This window comes from Oncorhynchus masou, chromosome 8, assembly GCF_036934945.1.
Source record: "Oncorhynchus masou masou isolate Uvic2021 chromosome 8, UVic_Omas_1.1, whole genome shotgun sequence".
NCBI classification, from domain to species: Eukaryota; Metazoa; Chordata; class Actinopteri; order Salmoniformes; family Salmonidae; genus Oncorhynchus; species Oncorhynchus masou.
Window position 1 is genome coordinate 41,826,769 of NC_088219.1, and position 9,638 is coordinate 41,836,406.

The following is a 9,638-nucleotide window of genomic DNA, read 5'->3' on the forward strand; positions in this document are numbered from 1 at the left end:
AGAGAAGAAATACAGTAGACGGCACGTGTCCGAAAGTAATTGATGACCACCTATTTTATGTGTCACGCGGTTACGCCCATTTATGTACATCCTGTCCTGTTCTCATGCAACTGAGTGAGTGCTTATGTAACCCCTGACTGCAGCTGTTTGGGTAAAGCATGTGTTTGCAATGAAGCTTTCCTGGTGATTGATGTGTTGTTGAACTGAAAGAAGATGGGACATTTGGGAATTTATTTAGTGGATGGTGGAGGCCTGAGTTTGACAATTTTAAACAGATGGGAATTTATGTAGTGAATTGGGGAGGCCTGAGTTTGAACATACTAATCAGTTGGGAATTTCTGTAGTGAACTTATGGAGCTGCTGTTTAGAGAGCTTGTGAAATGAAATTGTATTTTCCGGGTAGGTCTGCCTGAATACACAGTGCCTTGCGAAAGTATTCGGCCCCCTTGAACTTTGCGACCTTTTGCCACATTTCAGGCTTCAAACATAAAGATATAAAACTGTATTTTTTTGTGAAGAATCAACAACAAGTGGGACACAATCATGAAGTGGAACGACATTTATTGGATATTTCAAACTTTATTAACAAATCAAAAACTGAAAAATTGGGCGTGCAAAACATTACAATACATTCACAGATTTCACAACACACTGTGTGCCAGCAGGCCCCTACCACATATCTTCAGTACTAAATCCATGTGTATGAAATAGTGCTATTTTGTGTGTGTGTGTGTGTGTGTGTGTGTGTGTGTGTGTGTGTGTGTGTGTGTGTGTGTGTGTGTGTGTGTGTGTGTGTGTGTGTGTGTGTGTGTGTGTGTGTGATTGTGATTGTGTCTGTGTCGGTGTGTGTGTGTGTGTCTGTGCCAATGTTTTTGTTGCTTCACAGTCCTCGCTGTTCCATAAGATGTTTTTTAATCTGTTTTTTAAATCTAATTTTACTGCTTGCATAAATTATTTGATGTTGAATAGAGTTCCATGTAGTCATGGCTCTATGTAGTACTGTGTGCCTCCCATAGTCTGTTCTGGACTTGGGGACTGTGAAGAGACCTCTTGTGGCCTGTCTTGTAAGGGTATGCATGGGTGTCCGAGCTGTGTGCCAGTAGTTTAGACAGCTCGGTGCATTCAACATGTCAATACCTCTCATAAATAAAAGTAGTGATGAAGTCAATCTCTCCTCCACTTTCCACCAGGAGAGATTGACATGCATATTATTAATATTAGCTCTCTGTGTACATCCAAGGGCCAGTGTGCTGCCCTGTTCTGAGCCAATTGCAATTTTCCTAAGTCCTTTTTTGTGGCATTCAGAGAGAGAGAGAGACAGAGAGAGACCGAGAGAGAGAAAGAAAGAAAGAGAAAGAAAGAGAAAGAGAGAGAAAGAAAGAGAGAGAGAAGAGAAAGAAAGAGAGAGAGAGAGAGAGAGAGAGAGAGAGAGAGAGAGAGAAAGAGAGAGAGAGAGAGAGAGAGAGAGAGAGAGAGAGAGAGAGAGAGGGAGAGAGAGAGAGAGAGAGAGAGAGAGAGACCAACCAAGACTTCACAAAATGGGACACTAACCAAATTGAGACTCTGCACGCAGAATTCTGCAAAAATATCCTCTGTGTACAACGTAGAACACCAGATAATGCATGCAGAGCAGAATTAGGCCGATACCCACTAATTATCAAAATCCAGAAAAGAGCCGTTAAATTCTATAACCACCTAAAAGGAAGCGATTCCCAAACTTCCACAACAAAGCCATTACCTACAGAGAGATGAACCTGGAGAAGAGTCCCCTAAGCAAGCTGGTCCTGGGGCTCTGTTCACAAACACAAACACACCCTACAGAGCCCCAAGACATCAGCGCAATTAAACCCAACCAAATCATGAGAAAACCAAAAGATAATTACTTGATACATTGGAAAGAATTTACAAACAAAACAGAGCAAACTAGAATGCTATTTGGACCTACACAGAGAGTACACAGTGGCAGAATACCTGACCACTGTGACTGACCCAAAATTAAGGAAAGCTTTGACTATGTACAGACTCAGTGAGCATAGCCTTGCTATTGAGAAAGGCCGCAGTAGGCAGACATGGCTCTCAAGAGAAGACAGGCTATGTGCTCACTGCCCACAAAATCAGGTGGAAACTGAGCTGCACTTCCTAACCTCCTGCCCAATGTATGACCATATTAGAGAGACATATTTCCCTCAGATTACACAGATCCACAAAGAATTGTGCTTTTTGAAAACAAATCCAATTTTGATAAACTCCCATATCTACTGGGTGAAATTCCACAGTGTGCCATCACAGCTGCAAGATTTGTGACCCGTTGCCACGAGAAAAGGGCAACAAGTGAAGAACAAACACAATTGTAAATACAACCCATATTTATGCTAATTTATTTTCCCTTGTATACCTTAACCATTTGTACATTGTTAAAACACTGTTTATATATAATATGACATTTGTAATGTCTTTATTGTTTTGAAACTTCTGTATGTGTAATGTTTACTGTTAATTTTTATTGTTTATTTCACTTTATATATTATCTACCTCACTTGCTTTGGCAATGTTAACACATGTTTCCCATGCCAATAAAGCCATTGAATTGAATTGAATTGAATTGAGAGAGAGAGAGAGAGAGAGAGAGAGAAGAAGGAGAGAGAGAGAGACAGAGGGAGAGAGAGAGACAGAGAGAGAGAAGAGAGAGAAAGAAAGAAAGAAAGAAAGAAAGAAGAGAGTGAGAGAGAGAGACAGAGAGAGAAGAAAGAGAGAGACAGAGAAAGAAAGAAAAGAGAGAGAGAGAGAGAGACAGAGAGAAGAGAGAGAGAGACAGAGAGAGAGAGAGAGAGAGAGAGAGAGAGAGAGAAGAGAGAGAGAGAGAGAGAGAAGAGAGACAGACAGAGAAGAGAAGAAAGAGAGAGAGAGAGAGAGAGAGAGACAGAGAGAAAGAGAGAGAGAGAGAGAGAGAGAGAGAGAGAGAGAGAGAGAGAGAGAGAGAGAGAGAGAGAGAGAGAGAGAGAGAGAGAGACAGAGCGAGAGAGAGAGAGGGAATATATTACATAAGTTATCACAGATGCTTACTATGCAACACATTGTATTAATAATTCTCTAAAAAAAAATTGTCCTTCAGAACTGTTGCAATACAAAACGTTGAAACGTTGTTAAATATTTGTTACTTTGGTATATATTGAGAGATGTAGTAGTAGAGAGAGAGAGAGAGAGAGAGAGAGAGAGTCATATTACACAATTAAATAATAGATCATCACTCACACACACAGACATGACTTCATAGTTGTTCAAAGTTTCTCATCCTTGTTTGATCATAGTTTATCATAGATTCTAATTATCGTTTCTAATCATAGTTTCTAGTCTGAGAGGTTTGATACAATAAGAGGGTCAAATAGACTGTTTACAAACAGTATGAAAATAAACAATGGCTACTGTTCAATGGATAACTAGCCTTCCTTTTCAGAAAACATACAGGTCAAAGAAAACAATTAAGACACATCATTCTTAAATAATATATATCTATATACAAACATCACATTGAATATTCAACTTAACTTCAAAAATCTCCATAAGTAAGAAAGAATTCCCAAATGATCTTTTTGTTGTTCTGTCTTCATGCTGTTCTGAGCTGATGGCTGTTGGAGAGGGGAGGGGCAGTTGAGTGAGCTGGGGCCGTTTATGGCCCTGTCTCTGGGAGCCTGTCAGCTTGTGACATGATGAGAGAGTGAAAGAGGGCCGACCTGCAAGATATTTTGTGCTACAAACATACTTCTATTTAAAGAGGTTTTTGACCATTCAGGGATCTACTATCAAACAGTCATGAAATCATAAAAAAACTAATGTCTAAACTAAAGGCCAAGGTAAACGTTTTTTTAACATAATTGGTGAAGCAAAGGGAAATTCTAAATTGATATGGGAGAATCTAAAAAAGTTAACAGGGAAAGACCATAGTAACACTGCAAAAAGGCCAGAAATCATGGTGAATAACAATCTAACACAGGATGCAGTTGGAATACAGGGAGGAGCCTTCAATTCCTACTTTATTGACTCTGTCAGGAAACTAACACAGAACCCCTCCAAAACTGGTTTCTTGGGCTCAGTGCAGTGAATGACACTCAACCTGTCTTCACATCAATGGAACAGTAGTCAAAGGTGAACAAGGTGATTAGCTAAAGAACTCTACAGACAAAGATGTATTGGTCCGGACTCACACAGACAAAAACTAAGAAGGAGTCACTCATTGGCCCCATTACTAAGGTCAACACATCAGGAGTCTGAAGGGGTTTCCAAGGGTCTTGTCACCATAAAGCGGCCAATCTTTACAGATGCGGGTGACATCCTGGCGGGCTGTAACTACAGGCCCATTGGTATACCTGTGGTGTTGAAAGTGGCTGAAAAGTGTGTCCAGAGAACAACTGATTGTCCACCTCAACAACAGCATCTTCACATTACACTCCATGCAGTTTGGCTTCCAGGACACCTACACCAATGTTACAGGAAGGCCATAAAGATCATCAAGGACATCTACCAGTCCCGATGGCCATGGGGGCGCTGTTGGGGCTGTGTTTCTGGACCAGAAGGCTTTTGATACTGTTAATCAAATGGGATTCTCATTACAAAAACAGTTCAATCTCAATGCCATGAGATGGATGAAAGCATACCTTGAAGGCAGAACTGCCAATGTGTCACAGTGAGCAATCAACTAAAGCCACTTTTAGCTATGATGATGGGCGAAATGATGTAAATATGGGGCCCCTTAAACAGCCTGTACATTAATAATCTGCCTTCTGTCTGTACATGGGTCTGAAGTTCAAATGCATGCAGATGATACAGTGATATATGTGCATGCAAAGAGCATCCAACAAGCTGCATCACTAGAACTCACTTTAATTGTCCAGGTTTGTGGCTCAGTGACGTGTTTGCATCTCAATGTGAAAAAAACTGTTTCATGTTCTTCACTAGGGCAACAGATGCTACATCACCATGTCTATGTATCCTCCAGGTGTATCATCGGCTTTATCTTGATTACTCTTTTGCATGTATAAAGGTCATTCAGATTCATCCAAATTCAACCTAGATCATTTCCGGTTATTACTGCATTGTTTGACTACAGAGGTAGCAAAACTGTACTTCAAATCTATGATACTCCCGCATTAACATACTGCTTGACATAGTTGGGCCCAATCTTGCTGACAACATTAAAATTTGATTTGATTTGATTTGATTTGAACACAGGATCTCAGTTGGAATAGCAATAGCCTTCAATTCCTACTTTTACATCTCAGAAAGACACAGAAGCTCCACTGGTTTCTTGGGAAAATCTAGTGAATGACACTCAACCTGTCTTCATCATAAGGGAGGTTTCTGAGTCAAAGGTGAACAAGGTGATTAGCTAAAGAACATAAACCCAAAAGATGTATATGGCAGCAGATCTACAAGGTCTTCTTAAAAATACAAAGAGTCACTGTCATTGATTCCCATTACTAGGGTCACCAACACATCTATTGGTCTCAGTGGGGCTTCCCATGTCTGGAATCTGCCATCAGACACACATAACTGCACCCATCTTTAAATCGGGTGACCCTGCTGACGTGAGTAACTACAGGCCCATTAGTATACTACCCATGTTGGTGTTGAAAGTGGCTGAAAAGTGTGTGGCAGAACAACTGATTGTCCACCTCAACAACAGCCCCTTCACATGTACTTCCATGCATTTGCTCTGTCTGTATGCGAAACAATCCACAGAAACGGCCAACTGCTTTCTGTCTGAAAATGCTAAGTCTTGATGTCCAATGTTGCTCTGTCTGTATGCTATGTTTCTTGTCCTAATGTTGCTCTTTGATACTATTAACCATGATTGTCCTATTACAAAATTGTCCAAGTTCAATGTTTCCCTTGATGCCTTGAGATGGATGAAAGCATGTCTTGCTTGTCCTATGAACTCTGCGTGTGCTCAGTGAGCAATGATTGTCTATATTGTTGATTAGCTATGATGTAATTGTTTTTAATAACCTGCCCAAGAGGTCAATACTGGGGCCCCTCCTGTTCAGCCTGTACATTAATGATCTGCCTTCTGTCTGTACTGGGTCTGAAGTTCAAATGTATGCAGATGATATTTTGTGACAGTGATATATGTGCATGCAAAGAGCAAACAACAAGCTGCACAAGAACTCACTTTGTAATGGTGTTTGTACACTAAAGTGGCTCAGTGACCTTGTTTGCATCTCAAGTGTCTATAAAAACTGATTGGTTAAGACATCTTCTTCACAAAGAGGGCAACAGATGCTACTGAGGGAATCACTGTGTCAGGGGAGAAGCTGACCAGGTGGCATCTCAGTGTTCATCATGGGCATTTTGATTCCAACCTGATTTAAAAAGCATGTGATAAAGGTCATTAGATTCATCCAAATTCAACCTATCTCATTTCCGGTCTTTTTTGTTAATCAATAAATTGTTTGACTACAGTGTAGCACTTTTGTACTTCAAATCTTTGATACTCCCCCACTTAACATACTGCTTGACTAGTTGGGCCCAATCTTGCTGTACAACATTAAAACCTATTCAGTCTGTCTACAAACAGGTTCTCAAAGACAGGAAGCCCAATAGCCATCATCACTGTTACATCCTCAGAAAGCATGAGCTCCTGAGTTGGGAAAATCTTGTGCAAAACACCGACGCATGTCTTGTATTCAAGATCCTAAATGGCCTGGCTCCTCCTCCACTCAGTACTTCTGTTAAACAGTAAACATATTGCAGCAGATCCACAAGTTCTGCCATGAGATGGACATTTGTTTGACTCTAATGGAAAAGCACATTTAGTAAATCCACTTTCTCAGTGACATTTGAGCTTCCCATGTCTGGAATACACTGCCATCAGACACACATGTGAACTGGACACATATCACACTTTCACAAAATGATATGAAGACATGGCTAAAGGTCAATCAGATTTGTGAACATTTGTTTGAGCTGTGTATTGCTGCTATTGGACATTTGTCTGTTGTCTGTACTTGTGATGTGTGGAAACACTGTTGACTTTTTATGAATTTTGTATGTTGCTCTGTCTGTATGACATTTGTTTGCTTGTCCTATGTTGCTCTGTCTGTATGTATATGGTCTTGCTTGTCCTATGTTGCTCTGTCTGTATGCTACGTCATGACTTACATATAGCTTGTCGTATGTTGCTCTGTCTGTATTTCTATTTCTTGCTTGTCCTATGTTGCTCTGTCTGTATGCTATGTCTTGCTTGTCCTATGTTGCTCTGTCTGTATGCTATGTCTTGACTTGTCCTATGTTGCTCTGTCTATATGCTATGTCTTGCTTGTCCTATGTTGCTCTGTCTGGACATTTGTTTGTCTTGCTTGTCCTATGGACATGTGTTTGACTCTACATGTGATCAATGACTGTTTGACTTACATTGATTGTCATATTGTAATTGTTTTTACATAATATGGACATTTGTTTGACTGAGGTTGAATATGGACATTTGTTTTTGACTGGCATGTGATAAATGGACATTTTACTGAAATGTTGATTAATGGCACATTTGTCCCTCTAAACTAAAATGGACAACTCACTCTACATGTTACTCAAAGAATGTGAATTTGGTCATAAAGACATTTTTTGACAAAAGTTACATGCTTGAAAATAAAGATGCTTAAAACATTTGACATTGACTCTACAGTGATATTTGGACATTTGTTTGACTCTCCTGATATATGGTTGACATCATAGATCCATTGTTAATGACTCTAAGTGGTATATGGACATTTGTTTACTCTAAAGATGGATTGGTATAATGGACATTTGACTCCATTTGTGGGGTATATGGACATTTGTTTGACTCTACATGTGATATATGGACATTTGTTTGACTCACATATGGTATATGGACATTTGTTTGACTCTACATGTGATATATGGACATCTTGTTTCAGACTCTACATATGGTATATGGACATTTTTTGACTTACACAGTCTTCTGTGATTTATTTGTGACATATTAGGTTGTGAAACTAAAAATATGGTATATGGACATTTGTTTACACATATCTGACATGTTATATGGACATTTGTTTGACTCAATAACATGTGCGTGAGGTGACATTTGTTTGACTCTACATATGGTAGTTTTGGACATTTGTTTGACTCTACATGTGATATATGGACATTTGTTTGACTCTACAGATTATATGGACATTTGTTTGACTCTATAGGGTATATACATTTGTTTGGGGGGGTATAATGGACATTTGTTTGACTCTACATGTGGCCCATCTTAAATGGATTTGTTTGACTTTCTACAAAGAGGATGTGTGATTATGGACATTTGTTTGACTCTACATGTGGACAATATGGACATGTTTTTCAAACATATGGTATATGGGTTTGACTCTACTGAGGTGTAGGGGTTGTAAATATGGACATTTGTTTGACTCTACATGTGATATATGGACATTTGTTTGACTCTACATATGATATATGGACATTTGTTTGACTCTACATGTGATATATGGACATTTGTTTGACTCTACATATGGTATATGGACATTTGTTTGACTCTACATATGGTATATGGACATTTGTTTGACTCTACATGTGATATATGGACATTTGTTTGACTCTACATGTGATATATGGACATTTGTTTGACTCTACATATGGTATATGGACATTTGTTTGACTCTACATATGGTATATGGACATTTGTTTGACTCTACATGTGATATATGGACATTTGTTTGACTCTACATGTGATATATGGACATTGTTTGACTCTACATATGGTATATGGACATTTGTTTGACTCTACATGTGATATATGGACATTTGTTTGACTCTACATGTGATATATGGACATTTGTTTGACTCTACATATGGTATATGGACATTTGTTTGACTCTACATGTGGTATATGGACATTTGTTTGACTCTACATATGGATATATGGACATTTGTTTGACTCTACATGTGATATATGGACATTTGTTTGACTCTACATGTGATATATGGACATTTGTTTGACTCTACATATGGTATATGGACATGTGTTTGACTCTACATGTGGTATATGGACATTTGTTTGACTCTACATGTGATATATGGACATTTGTTTGACTCTACATATGGTATATGGACATGTGTTTGACTCTACATGTGGTATATGGACATTTGTTTGACTCTACATGTGATATATGGACATTTGTTTGACTCTTCATATGGATTTGCCGAGGTCTTTTGGAAGGTCAGTGGTTCGACAGGTCTAAAACCGCAGCGCACGCACACACACACACGCACACGCACGCACGCACGCACGCACGCACGCACGCACGCACACACACACACACACACACACACACACACACACACACACACACACACACACACACACACACACACACACACACACACACACACACACACACAGACACTGGGGATCCATAATGAATACAAAAACAAATAGGACAAGTGTAACAGTTACTTATATTCAGGCAGACCTACCCGGAAAATACAATTTCATTTCACAAGCTCTCTAAACAGCAGCTCCATAAGTTCACTACAAAAATTCCCAACTGTTTGAAATTGTCAATTCAACTCAGGCCTCCCCAATTCATTATAAATTTCTCAAATGTTTCACATCTTCTTTC